This window comes from Balaenoptera physalus (assembly GCF_965194825.1).
Source record: "Balaenoptera physalus genome assembly, chromosome: 11".
Taxonomy (NCBI): domain Eukaryota; kingdom Metazoa; phylum Chordata; class Mammalia; order Artiodactyla; family Balaenopteridae; genus Balaenoptera; species Balaenoptera physalus.
The window spans coordinates 75,088,618-75,102,576 of NC_138896.1; the positions used below are offsets into that span (position 1 = coordinate 75,088,618).

The 13,959-nt window shown below is 41.2% G+C and overlaps 1 protein-coding gene across 7 annotated transcripts in view; it reads right to left on the reverse strand.

The window, feature by feature from the left end:
* SFMBT1 (Scm like with four mbt domains 1) overlaps nucleotides 1–13,959 on the reverse strand; it is a 135,153-nt gene that overhangs the window by 107,883 nt on the left and 13,311 nt on the right. Inside the window, exon 2 of one of the 7 annotated variants that reach the window (XM_082414450.1) lies at nucleotides 8,758–8,790. The exons of the other annotated variants lie outside the window; for them this stretch is intronic. The gene's annotated coding sequence lies outside the window, so the exon portion shown is untranslated. The remainder of the gene's footprint in view (nucleotides 1–8,757; nucleotides 8,791–13,959) is intronic. 7 annotated transcript variants of the gene reach the window in all.

A 13,959-nucleotide genomic window follows, 5' to 3' on the forward strand; every position in this document is an offset into this window, starting at 1 on the left:
AAGACTTATTTCATCAAAAACAATATAACTGGGCTTTACTGGTGGCTCAGTGGTTTAGAATCCGCCTGCCAATGCAGGGGACATGGGTTCTATCCCTGGTCCAGGAAGATCCCACATGCCGCGGAGCAACTAAACCCGTGCGCCACAACTACCGAGCCTGTGCTCTAGAGCCCACAAGCCACAACTACTGAGCCCATGCACCACAACTACTGAAGCCCGTGTGCCTAGAGTCCGTGCTCTGCAACAAGAGAAGCCACCGCAATGAGAAGCCCGTGCACCACAAAGAAGAGTAGCCCATACTCACCACAACTAGAGAAAGCCCACATGCAGCAATGAAGACTCAACTCAGTCAAAAAAAATAAATTAAAAAAATTAGAAACAAACAAACAACTGTTTTTCTTTTATTTAGACTGCTGTCTTTTTAGCACCCTACTTTTAGCAGTAAAAGAAAAGAAAATACGGGGCTTTCTCAGATCCAGAACACAGTCATTAATAACTAAAGGACAAAGGAAGAACAATCATTAGAGCTTTAAGTTCACACTCCTACCTCCAAAGTAGGAGCGATTTGCTCACTCACTATCAGACACCACAGGCCCCCCTGAGTTCTAGTAATCATACAATCACAGCCTTAATCTTGATCGTCCCAGTGCCAGCCTGAGGCCACAGACATGTCAGTCTGGCTGAGTTCGGGATGAGTTTATATCCAACATTTAAAGCAGACAATGTCCAACGTTCCCAAAGTGGCTGTCCCGTCTCACACCCCATCAGCAGTGAACCAAGATTCCATGGCTCCACAAACTCATTTCCCAGTGAGATTTTTTAATTTTTGCAAACCTAGCGAGTGTAGAACGGTATCTCACTGTGTTCTGATTTGCATTTCCCCAATTAAAGTAAGGTTGAACACCTTTTTTTAACATCTACTGACCACTGGATTTCCTCTTTTGGGAAGTGCCTGCTCAAGTCATTTTTCCATTGGGCTGTCTTTTTTACCTATTGATTTGAAAGAGTTCTTTATATATTCTGATAGTTATATGTGATTATAATTAATGTTCCTACTCTGTGGCTAATTTTTTTACTCTCTTTATGGTATCTGTTGATAACACTTTTAATTTTAATGTAGTCACATTTAACAACCTTTTCTTTGTAGTTAGTGCTTTTTTGTTTTCTTTCTCTCTTTCTCTTTTTTTTTCTCTCTTTCTTTCTGGCTGTGTTGGGTCTTCATTGCTGCATGCGGGCTTTCTCTGTTTGTGGTGAGTAGGGGTTACTCTCTGTTGCAGTGCACAGGCTTCTCATTGCAGTGGCCTCTCTTGTTGCAGAGCACGGGCGCTAGGCGCGCGGGCTTCGGTAGTTGCGGCACACGGGCCCTAGGGCATGTGGGTTTCAACAGTTGTGGCATGTGGGCTCAGTAGTTGTGGCTCACAGGCTCTAGAGCTCAAGCTCAGTAGTTGTGGTGCATGGGCTTAGTTGCTCCGCGGCATGTGGGATCTTCCTGGACCAGGGATCAAACCCGTGTCCCCTGCATTGGCAGGCAGATTCTTAACCACTGTGCCATCAGGGAAGTCCCCAGTTAGTGCTTTCTGCACCTTGTTTTAAAAAATTCTTCCCCACCCTGAAGTCACAATGATCTTCTCTTATTATTATTACCTAAAATTTTTTAAATTATGCCTCTACATTCAGTTCCTTAATCCATCAGCTACAAGGGAAAGATTCAATTTCATTTTTTTCCCCTAGATGCAAAACTGATTATTGGGAACTAGATCTGATCCCAGTAACTAGACTCAACCACTGAGCAAAATAGGAAACTAACAAGATCCTTCTTTTGTTGAGGACCTACTATGCCAGCTAGGAGTATTTTACATACCTTATACAAATATGCAATAATTCTGTGAAGTACACTGCTACTATTCCCATCTTACAAATGAAAAAACTGAAGCTAAGAAACAAGTCCAAGGTGTTAAAAGATAAAGATGGGATCCACATCTGTCTCATCTAATGCCCGTGTTCTTTTTACCATACCACACTGTTTTAGGTAAGAATTTGACCTCTGGATAAAAGAGGAAACGTTTTCATTTGAGGATGCAGTGGTCACTTTACTCTCCAGGTCTGCTAATAAAATGATGCTTCCTTTATTTTAATAGTCAGGGAACAGATATTTATTGAGTGCCTATTACCTGCCAGGTATTGTTCCCTAATCTGGGGATCAAGTGATAAACAAAACAAAGTCCCTATCCTCTTGAGGGCTTACGTCTAACCTGCTCATAAGCAGTCTCCCATAAGGGACTCCCATAAGCAGTCCCTTCTGCATGACCCAGTCTTACACACTTAATAAAGAAATACTTCCTCAAAAGCAGAGCAATAGGACTGCAACATGTTGCACTGTCAAGTTTAAGGCTGAACTTAAATAGCAACTTGGAGAAATTTCACCATTTCACACAGACAGAACGCCATGAAAGAAAGCATCGCCATGCCTCTTCCCTTCTCCTGTAGCTTATACTTTCACTTTTCAAAAAACATTAGCAATATTTCCAAATTACCTTAACAAAATGAGCATGACTTCTTGTAAGAAAAATGAGCATACATCTTGTGCTATTTCTTAACCCTTTTCTTTCCCTCTTTAAAAAGATGCATGTCTATGTACAATAAGCAGTAATAAACTTCTGCTTAATTTCTTTACTACAAATGGGATGTCTATGCATATTCAGAAAATAGAAGAATTCAAGAACTAGGAGAGGGACTTCCCTGGCGGTCCAGTGATTAAGACTCCACGCTTCCACATCATGGGGCATGGGTTCGATCCCTGGTCAGGGAACTAAGATCCCACATGCCGCGTGGCGTGGCCAAAAATAAAAAAATTTTAAAAATAAAGAACTAGGAGAGAAAAAAAGGTAACTATGCAGAGAAATGCGAGAGGCCAAGAACTACCTTTATTTTCCCATCACCTGCTTGCATCTGTTTCCATCTTTCAGACAAAGGAAACGCCCTTTCCAGAGGCTCTAGATTCCACCCCTTTCACCCACTTAATAATATAACACCATCAGTTATTCCTTCTGTACTACATTTCCACAGGATTAGTCACATCAGAGGAACATACAAACACGCTCTAATGCTGCCATCTCAATAATCAAAGAAAACCTCTCCTGACCCCGTCATGCCCTCTAAGAACTTCTCCATTTCTCTGCTTTCCCTTCACAGTAAGAAGTCTCATCTCAGAAGCTTGTCTACATGTGCCATTTCCTCACTTCCTCCCCAGTCTGGCTAGTCTATCCTAACACACTGACATTACTCTTGGCCAGATCACCATTGACCTTTCAATCACCAAATCCAATGGTTTCCTCTCTGGTCTCACCAGGCACCCCCATCTATACAGTAAACTCCTCAAAGCATTTTCTCCTCTCAGCTACTGTGACACTACTGTCCTGGTTTTCCTTCTTCCTCTCTGTCCAATCCATCTCACTCTCTTTTGCTGGCTCCTCCAGAATCACACAAACTCTAAATCTTGGAATTCCTCAGAGCTGAGTGCTGAGCTCTCTTTTTCCCGTATACATCCAACATTCTCTTCCTGGGCGATATCATGCAAATTCATGGCACTTGCTCCCTGAGCTCCAGACACATATGTCCAACTACTCATTTGGAATCTCCATTTCAATGGTGCACAGGCAAGCAAAACAGAACTCTAATTTGCTTCTAAACCCAACCCTCCCCAGGCTTCCCCATCTCAGTGATAAACAACCAACCAAGCCAAAAACTTAGAAACCATGGTCAATGGCTCAATCGCCCTCACTCCGTCCATTAGCAAATCCTACTGAGTCTACTGTGACCATGTATCTTGAAATTAACCACTTCTCTCCATTTTCACTATCATCCTAATCCAAGCCACCTGGACTATTGCAGTAGCCTCCAAACTGCCTCTCCTTTCACACTTGGAAGTCTCTTCTCTACACAGCAGATAGAAATCTTTTTAAAGGCAAAGCAGAGGGAATTCCCTGGTAGTCCAGTGGTTAGGACTCCACGCTTCCACTGCAGAGGGCACGGGTTCAATCCCTGGTTGGGAACTAAGATCCTGCAAGCCATGAGGCACAGCTAGAAAAAAAAAAAAAAAAGGCAAAATAGATCCTGTCACAATCGTACTTAAAGCCTTTCAGTAACTTCCTAGGTAATAAACTCCAAACTCCTTACCAGGACCTACAAGGCCTTGGAAGGTCTGGTCCCTACTTACCACTCCATCTTCCTTCCAATCACTCCCTCTGTTGGTTCCTAATTCACCTCAGACTCTTTCCTAAGTACTATCCCCTTGCCCAAGGGGCTCCTCACACAGCTGCTTCTCACCCTTCACATCGTAAGTCTAAAAGTCACCAGCACAGAAAGATTTTTTCTCGTCACCCTATTGAGCATGTCCTCATCTTATTCTCTAACATATCACTCAGCCTACCAGCCAAGTACTTATCACAAATACTAGCTTCTATTTATTTCCTTACTAGTTTATTATCTCCCTACTTTCCCAAAATACAAGCTTCCCTCTGTTTGGGTTGTACATGCAGTGCCAATAAATATTTGTAGAATGAGTGGCACAAAGAAGAAATAAATCAAGGACAGAGGAAGGAGAGAAAAGAAGGGAAGAAAAGAAAACATTTCCTATCTATAGCCAGGTTTCCACCAGAGTTTTATAGTACAGATTTTTCCATACTGTAAGTGAGAGTAGAGGTTCGTTGTCGGCTAAGTTGAGCCTAACAGTAATATTCTATACATAACTTAACCTATTTGTAAAGTACAGCTCTAGCAGCGATCTGTTTATTTTATACTCAGTGCATTTCTATTGAAAGATCAAATTATCGCTTCTCTGCAACTAGTCTCAGCAGTTACTAGTACACACTTAAATTTGCCAATGTAAATGAGGAGAAAATTTTGCTTAAAACATAATGCCAAGAGGAGAAAAAGATAATTATAAAATGTAAGTGCTTTATGCCTAAATGCATTAGAAAAATGCCTCTAAAAGAGCAAAATGTTAATGAGGGGTGATCGGTAACCGAGATACACTGTTATTACCTCTTCGTTTGTGTATGTTTAAAATTTCCCATAATAAAAAGTTAAATAAGAGTAAATGCCTCTAAGAAGTCAAAAGTAAGTAAGTATCTCTGGGTCACAGCTATTTTCCTAGCTCAAGTGCGCTCTGTTGCCCTCTGGAGACTTAATTTAAATGAATTGATGACAGTTTCTAAAGGTGTTTTCGTAAGACTTGGGCTCCTTGGGAGTGTCTGTGGGCCCTTCCACCGGCTAGGTGTCACAGACTTCCAGCCCAGCCTCCTTTCTATGAGAGTCTCCAACAACCACAGCTCAAAAACAGAGCAACTTTAGGGGAGGAATAAAATCGTTTAAAAGGAGTAAGTAGTGAAAGCATGAAGAAAGGGAAAATAAATGATTTTTGCTTAAACTTAAACAGAACATTTTTTTCCTAGAATTTTGATGAGGCAATATTTCTCTAAAGCGCACTTCAGATTCTGAAAGGGACTTACAGAAGACTAAATGCAAATCCGCCAGAGGCCAGTATCCCCAGCCAAAATGGCCCTCCTCCTCCATGACTCCAACATTTCAAAATGTTGCTGCTGTCAGTGGTAGAGATGCTGCTGTGAAGGCCTCATTTATTAGGTGGCACAGAGAACAGAAGAATGTAAGCTGCTCTGGCAGTAGTTAATTTTTTTGCTATAGAAATACTCTGGTCTATGGGAAAACAAAAATCATAGCAGTTTATTTTCAGTTTGTTTAGACTGAAGAAAATAATCCTATTAGGAAAGTAAGGGACTGCAGCTAGTCACAATTTTAAGACTGATTTTATCCTTACAAGTGAATCCATGAACATAATGAGATGGATCCAAACTGGCACATGAAAGATCCATTTATTTAGTTTACAAGTAGAAAAGGATCATCGTTTAAGAAAAATAATTAGCATTACAGAAATCCAAAATAATCTGATGAAAGAAATAAGCTAGTACTTGAACATAAATTATTTAATTCACCAAAAACAGGATAAATTATTCCCTGAAGATAACTTTTAACATTAAAAGCCCTTAGAATTTCAGATTTAAGGAAAAAAGCAAAGATGTGAATTTCATAAATAAATTACAGTAGAATTCTAAATCTGTAAATGTAATCACTGCATAGGATTTCATCTTGTCTTTCTTTTTTGGGGGGTAGGTGGAAGAAGTATTTTTTGATCTATCAGTGACAGACCTCACATCCAAGAAACAGACATTCAACCTAAATCCCTAGGCCAATTTTAATTGGGGCCTAGAGAAGCAGGGAAGTAGGCAACAGAAGTCCCACTAATTCCTACCATTTCCACTATGATCTCCCTCCACATCTTGAGAGATTTAAATGTTGCCATCCCTAATCAAAAATAAGCTTATCAGTAATAGATTCATGTCATAAATACTGACGAGCACTGAACATGAATATAGTTTGCAATCAAGTATATTTAGACCTTGGTATCCTTGTTCATAAGCTAGAAAAGGAGCAACAAGATGCTGGCAATGTGTCTTGGGGGTGTGGGGGAGGTGAGAATGATCTGAACAGCAAAGGGAGGAGCACTCAATCAGAGGTACCATAAATACAAGCCTGTCACATCTCAGACCAATAACTGATAGCAGGGCTCTGAGTAAGGACTACAATCAGATTAGGAGAGGCCAGTATGATCTTGTAGGTGACAGAGATCTAATCTGGGACACAATTGGGCCTAAACACAGATTTACTGAACTCACGGAAATGAGCACTTAATCACACTAAGAGATCACGGCCACAGTGAAGATATGTTTCCTGTCGTGTTCCATTTCGAGAGGCTGAGTTCAGTTTTGTGGTTCAACACATGGATGTGACTAGGCTAAGCTGGAATTTAATTCTTAGCTTTCTAATGTTGCACTCATGATCTCAGATCTTACCCTTGCTATTAATTTAGTTTTTCCTACATCTAAGTTTATCTCTACATATGAATTAAATAAATACCACCTGTGCTGGACAGTTTATGTTGGTACTCAGCCCCATGTTTACCCTTCTAGACTCTCCCTGAATCATCAGGTGTGAATCCGCATCGCCAGCCCCCCTTGTCAGTTGTGCTCTCACTCCACTCTGGCAGCAGCCCTGGCAGGCATACAGGTTCCTGCTTGGCAGTTAGTGAACTCCTGCAGTATAGGTGAAAAATGGTGGTGTGTGGGCTCTACGCAATACCACCTTCCCCTTTGCTCCTCCAGCCCTTCCTTTTGTATCCAATTCCTAGAATCATACCCCCCCTTTTTTTAATTGACATATAGCTGATTTACAATGTTGTATCAATCTCTGCGGTACAGCAAAGTGACTCAGTTATACACATAGAATTATATGCCCTTTTGATTGAAGCACCTAGGAGTGGTTTCCTGACTAGACATTGTCTGATAGCCTACCAAATTCAGAATTTATATAATTCACAAACCAGGGTGGGGAGCTATGCTATAAAATATTCATTCATCCATTCAGTCAACAACTTCTTACTGAGCACCTACTGTAGGCAAGACCCTGTTCTAGGTGCTGGAGATACAACATAGACAAAAATCCCTGTCGTCAAAGAGCTAACATTCAAGTGGAGGAGAGAGATAATACACAGGCTAGAGGAGTAAAATACACAGTGTTAGACAATAAATGCTAAGGAGAAAAAAAATAATCAGGGGCAGGGATATGAAATTTTGCAGGAGGTTAAAATTTTCTTTTTTTTAAATTGAGGTATAGTTGATTTACAAAATTAGGTAATAAGGGACTTCCCTGGTGGCGCAGTGGTTAAGAATCTACCTGCCAATGCAGGGAACATGGGTTCGATCCCTGTCCAGGAAGATCCCACGTGCCAAGGAGCAACTAAGCCCATGCAACAACTACTGCACTTATGCTCTACAGCCCGCGAGCTACAACTACTGAGCCCGTGTGCCACAACTACTGAAGCCCACACGCCTACAGCTCGTGTTCCGCAACAAGAGAAGCCACCGCAATGAGAAGCTCTCACACTGCAAGGAAGAGTAGCCCCCACTCGCTGCAACTAGAGAAAACACACACACAGCAACGAAGACCCAACGCAGCCAAAAATAAATAAATAATAAATTTACAAAAAAAAAAAAATTAGGTAATAAGTTTCAGGTGTACAACATGGTGATTCACAATTTTTAAAGGTTATACTCCATTTATAGTTATTAAAATATTGGCTATATTCCCTGCGCTGGACAATATATCCTCGTAGCTTATTTATTTTATACATAGTAGTTTGTACCTCTCTTAATCCCCTACCCCTATCTTGCCCCACTCCCTACTGGTAACCACTAGTTTGTTCTCTATATCTGAGAGTCTGTTTCTTTTTTGTTACATTCACTAGTTTGTTTTATTTTTTAGATTCCACATATAAGTGATATCATACAGTATTTGTCTTTCTCTGACTGACTTATTTCACTGAGCGTAATACCAGGAGGGTTGAAATTTTAATCACACAGGTCACTGAGGTGATTTTGGGGGAAAGACCCCAAGGAAGCAAGAGAGCTAGTCATGCACATATCTCCAGGAAGGCATTCCTGGCTGAGGAAACAACACGTGCAAAGGCCCTCAGGTGGGAACCCCCTGGGCTTGCTGGAGAGCAGATAATGGGGAGGAAGTCTGAGAGGTGGGAAGGCTAAGCCATGGAGCCTTGTGGGATATGACAAAGACTTGAGTGAAAGCAGGAAATTCTGAGCAGAGGAGTGACATCATCTGACTTACCTGTTAACAGAATCTCACTGTGTCAAGGGTAGCCTGGAGGAAGCAAGGGCAGAAGGAGGGGAATCAGTTAGGAGGCTACTGTAATAATCCAAATGAGACTGGATGATAGCTAAGACGAAAAATAATGACAGTGAGGATGCTCAGCAAATTCTGAATATATCTTGAACTCCTATGTGGTCATTAAAAAGTCGGGGGCTGGTCCCTGAATCTTGCTGAAATCCACAACAATAGAAATTTCTAGGGCTTCCCTGGTGGCGCAGTGGTTGAGAGTCTGCCTGCCAATGCAGGGGACACTGGTTCAAGCCCTGGTCTGGGAAGATCCCAGCCGCGGAGCAACTAAGCCCGTGCGCCACAACTACTGAGCCTGCGCTCTAGAGCTGGTGAGCCACAACTACTGAGCCTGCATGCCACAACTACTGAAACCCGCGCGCTTAGAGCCCGTCCTCCGCAACAAGAGAAGCCACCACAATGAGAAGCCCGCACACCACAATGAAGAGTAGCCCCCCCCCCGGCAACTAGAGAAAGCCCACGCAGAGCAACGAAGACCCAACACAGCCAAAAATAAATAAATAATTTTTAAAAAAGCACAAATATTTAAAAAAAAAAAAAAAACCTGAAATGTCTTAAGTCTGAGAAAGTCTTACACTAATAATATATGAGTAAGTATTCAAAGATTACTCACTCCCTGACCTTTACTCCCACAAACATTATTCCACAAAAACCATTTCTCAAAATAACACCCTACAAAAATGTTAGCCCCTCCTCCCAGCCCTGTCAAAGTATCTTCCATAGGAGGCACTTTGTATCTTTCTGACAGCACTTAAACACTAGCTATTTTGTATCGTATCTTATCCTGGTACTATAAGCTTCTCAAGGGCAGGGAATTTACTCAACTTTGTATTCCCTAAACTCCTGGCACCACCGCTTGATAAAGTCTGCTGAATAAATTTCTATGTCAACAGATCATGGTACCTCCAATTCAGTAGAGAGGAAAAATCCACAACTTTCTAATGCAGCAATAACGTTCCTGCCTCCAGGGAGGGGTAATGTCATTCTCACAAGAGAAGGAAATTCAGTGCCCACCACCTCGAGGTGCCTCAAGGTCAGCACTGCTGACAGTCCTGGTGTGCACACTGACCAATCGGGAGTGCCTTTTTCACCTGAGAGGGCGTTAAAGCAGAGCTCCTGTGTGAATTTATTAGGCATTATCCACAGGCAATTCGCTTGCTCTACAGTCCTCTTCAAATCCTCTGACGTTAAAACAAGGCTTCAAACCATTGTTTCTTCCACCTGTTCTTTAAACACTGAACGGTCCACCTTGCCAGGCTGCCCTGTTGTTTACAATGCTTTTCACATTACAAGGAACTTGACTAAATCTAATTGCCGATTTCTATACTTCTTTTTCTGAGCTCCCTTTTTTCTTTAATTATTTATTTATTTATTTATTTTTGGCTGCATTGGGTCTTCGTTGCTGCATGTGGGCTTTCTCTAGTTGCGGCGAGCGGGGGCTACTCTTTGTTGTGGTGTGCAGGCTTCTCATTGCAACGGCTTCTCTTATTGTGGAGCAGGGGCTCTAGGCGCACAGGCTTCAGTAGTTGTGGCGCGTGGAATCAGTAGCTGTGGCTCTCAGGCTTGGTTGCTCCGCGGCATGTGGGATCTTCCCGGACCAGGGATCGAACCCATGTCCCCTGCACCGGCAGGCAGATTCTTAACCACTGCACCACCAGGAAAAGTCCTGAGATCACTTTCTGAAGGCACCTTATCAACCCATAAGAACTTGCTTTTTGCCATACTATGTGACGCTGTTTCTTTGCCACAAGTCCAAGTCTACAAGTCGCATCCTTTTGTCTGCCTTCATGGGTCAAAACTACTCCCTAGAATACAAAATAAACGGCAGAAAGAATGCCACAGCAGAGCAAACACACTTGACTCCGGAAAGCCCAGTAGTGCACTCAGCGGCTGCAAGCCCCTGCAAGGAAGGGCACTAGCACTTGTGGACCAGCAGTGCCCGCCCATCGCTGGCCCAGTGTGTGCGCCCTCTGCGCAAGCGATGACAGCCCTGGGTTAGGAATATACTACCATGAATTGTTACCCATTTTTTGACGACAGTATTTTAGAGGCAATGGCAGTACACAGAGGAGATACTGATGGGGGTATGAATGTAAGCTCTGAGGGAGTGTTCTCAAGTTCTTCCAATAAAGGGTAAGAAGTAAGAACTCAGATTACTGAAATATAATAACACTTAAAGATTCAGCTACATAATACATCAAGATTCCAAATTCAGTTTCTTCAGAAGTTACGATACTGGAACCATAGCATTCTGTTTAAAATTCCTTATCAAGTGGCTCAGATAAAAAGCAACTTAAAAAAAAAATTTAGCTGTATTACTGCCAATGAACAAAAGAATACAAAAAATTTTCCAGAAAATAAAATAATTTGTTAGCCAATCCATGCTGCTGTGATTTTCTCAAAACCAAAACACAAACACAAATAAACTAAATTGATAACAAGCTGCACACACACAGGTCTTGGGCTTTAAAGGCATGGTTAACACCTCACAGTCTGTGGACATCTTCAGACACCTCAGCCTCCCAAGACTCGGCTGGGAACTCTGCCCCCTCTACCCCTCCTGCCCCACAGGAAGGGGAAGGAGTGGCAGAGACTTTATCTCCTGCTCCCCTTATTCTACTGCACCCAGTGCTGGAGAACAGTCTACTTATACAAACACATTAACTCAGAAAAAACACATTCAGTATTAGAAAGCTTGTCTTAATCCAAGCAAATGCAGTTATCATTAGTCCATGACACTGTTTATAGCATAAAAAACTGGAAATACCGACTGAATAAATTATGGAGCATCCATTAACAGACTACTAGGCAATCAATAAAAGAACAAGGCAGATCTCTGTGTACTTGGATATATCCAAGATATTTTAAATGAAAAGAGCACTACCAATTGAGTTTTTTGAAGTGGGTGGGGAAATATATATCATTATACAAATAGAATTTTTCTGGAAGAAAACAAAAGAAACTAGGGATAACAGTGGCCTGCAGAAGGGACTGAGGGGACTTCCCTGCCAGTCCAGTGGTTAAGACTCCAAGCTACAAGGCAGGGGGCGCGGGTTCAATCCCTGGTTGGGGAACAAAGATCCATGCCGTGTGGTGTGGCCCAAAAAAAAAAATTGTACAGAACGGACTGAAGGACTAGGGATCTCAGTAAAGGAGTACTGTACACTCTTTTTCACTATTCAAAAAATATTTTACTACATACATGTATCCCTGTTTAAAAAAAAAAGATTAAGGGAATTCCTTGGAGGTCCAGTGGCTAGGACTCTAGCTTCCACTGCAGGGAGCACAGATTTGATCCCTGGTCAGGGAACTAAGATCCCACAAGCTGCACAGGCACGGTGTGGCTGAAAAACAAGCAAACAAACAAAAAGATTAAGTACTTAAGTCTGTGATTATGATAAAAATAAAGCAATGCAAGAAAAAGTGATGCCTATTAAAAGCAATCTAATTTTTCTTATCTATCTCTAAATTCTTTGTGGCAACATTTAAATTCAGTAAAACAGGTGGGTGCAGGGGTGGTATAGGAAGAGGTTCATTCTACCCACAGTAACTTTCAACTTTTTGCCAACCGTGCTAAAAAAAAATGTATACTTCCTCCTCAAACCAAGATGCAAAAATCCCTTAAATGTTTGGCTCCACTGTAATCAAAGTTTAAATGATTCAAATATATTAATAGATCTGCAACTAAAGTTCAATTACATTTTACATGTTAATATCACATACTAACTATATTATGATTAAACAGTTTTACATGCTATCTTTTTGTTTCTAAACTAACAAAGAACTTCAGAATTACTGAAGAGTCCAAATTTTCTAAACTCTCTCCAGCCAAAAATCAGTTAAGTAAAAAACTAGAGTATTGACTCATTTTTCCTTTGTGCATGGAAGCAGAACAAAATATATCAAACCAAAAAAAAACACTTTTTTTTAATTAAAAAATAGAGGGTTTTTTCCCCATAGTTTCACGATTTCCAAAACTTCTCCATTTCCAGGCAGGACTGAGTAGGGGGTGGGAGGGATTATAGGCAAAGTCTAAGTCTGGCCAACCCTCTTTCACTTCTGTGGTGCCTCCCCTGTTCTCAGGTACCCCCAGTCCTCATCCAGATACAACATCATCAGCACTCCCACCACAGTAAGAGCACCAATTCAATTAACAATGGTGGGAGGACAATGGATCCACTGGATTTTAGTCTGAAGCTCAACCTGGGGGCTCATGCACCTGCAAATAACAGGCTCTCATTAGTTTACATGAGGGCAAAGGAAGTATCAATAGAATTGCCCCATCCTATGCTCATATAGAACCAGACTGGTGATTGCCTCTCTGTAACTACTATCATGAAAAGTAAAGCAAATGACTGGAGCTAATGCCCTTCAATTTGATTTTTACTAATGGAAATGCATTTGTCAAAGATCTAAAGATGGGCAGTTATCCTCGAAAAAGTGATGTTATAAGTTACAAAGAAAATGAAGTTGAGGAAAGGAATGTGGCTCACCTAAAACAATAAACAGACACTCCAAGCTGCAAAATATGACAAAATATTGACTTCTCATAAAAAAAAAAAAAATTCTGAACATTCAGAACTAAACTATAACACTGCCCCCAAATCTCCAGAGTTTAAAAAATTTTTTTTCTTAGATCATCTACAAGTTGGTTGTTTATTCATACCTCCACTTAACATGTATGTATTTGCTACACACCATTCTCAGTACAGGGATGCCATGCTGATTAAAGGACAGACCTGGTTCCTATCTTCACGGAGTTTACAACAGCAAACAGAACAATGCATTAGTGCACTGTCTAGTTTTCCCACAAGGAACAATAAGGAAAAACATTCCTGGAGTAGGTTTTAATATTCTCTACAGTGGGGCTCTAAAACACTTTATAATAAATTAAACTTTTAAATTTAAATATTAGAATGAGCTAAAAATAAGATAATTTCATATAGTGATAAGTGCCATGAAGAAAACCAAACAGTAATGAGACATGAAAAGCCAGGGGAGTGGAGGTAAGGATGTTTAGGAAAGGTTTCATTACTGAGCTGACCCCTCTGATGAAAAGGAACTAAATGTAACAAACTCAGTGTACTTGGAGGGACAGAAAAGACATGTGGCTGGATTGTGGGAAAGCAGGCG